An 840-nucleotide genomic window follows, 5' to 3' on the forward strand; every position below is an offset into this window, starting at 1 on the left:
TAAAGGCTAAAACCTGATTTTCTCAACTGAGTTATGTAGAAGTTATTTTTATCAGCTCAGTGAATAGGAGGGAACTTCTGATCCCTCATTATGGTTTTGAAAAGCAATGCACATGCTGGTAGTACTTGTTGATTATACATGGCATTGCTTTGAAAGGAAGAGAAACATCACACATTCAACATTTTCCATCTAAAACAAAAACAAAAGCAACGAGAACAGTGTGTCACATTTATTTCCTATCCAACCTACTAATCAGTGTTTTTCTCTTTTCTCCTGGATACTTAAATTCTCTTCTCAGGAGATTTAGTTTGAAAACAACTTTAGTGTGCTATGAAGAAAGAAAGTTTTTCAAACTGACTTTGCAGTATACTGAGGAATTGAATTACATAGAAAAGCTGCATGAAACATTTTTTCATGTATCTAAATATAGATACTCTTTTAAATTAGAAACACATCTTTGTCCTTGAATATATTGGAGCACTTCAAGTGGAACAAAAGTTTACAAGAAAACCAATTTTTGCCTTCTCAAAATAGACTTATGGCACAGGCTCAAGTTAACATCTTATGGAAGTCCACTTTTAACATTTGAATATTTTACTGTAAAGCATAGTCATCTTCAAGCTATCAATTCATTGCATTCTACCTTAGAGGCTTATACACAGATAAACTGGAAGAGAAGCCTGAGATATTCATACCTGATAAGTGGAGTGTAATTTGTTTTTTGGTAATCCGGTCTTTTTTTTTTTTTGTCTATAGTTAGTATGTTGTTTTTAGCCCACAAATATGACTAATAAATATGACTATTATACATATTTTTGGAAGTTCAATAATATTTGTGTT

Source organism: Hyaena hyaena, unplaced genomic scaffold (assembly GCF_003009895.1).
Source record: "Hyaena hyaena isolate Hyena2069 unplaced genomic scaffold, ASM300989v1 scaffold_1264, whole genome shotgun sequence".
In the NCBI taxonomy this organism is placed as follows: Eukaryota; Metazoa; Chordata; class Mammalia; order Carnivora; family Hyaenidae; genus Hyaena; species Hyaena hyaena.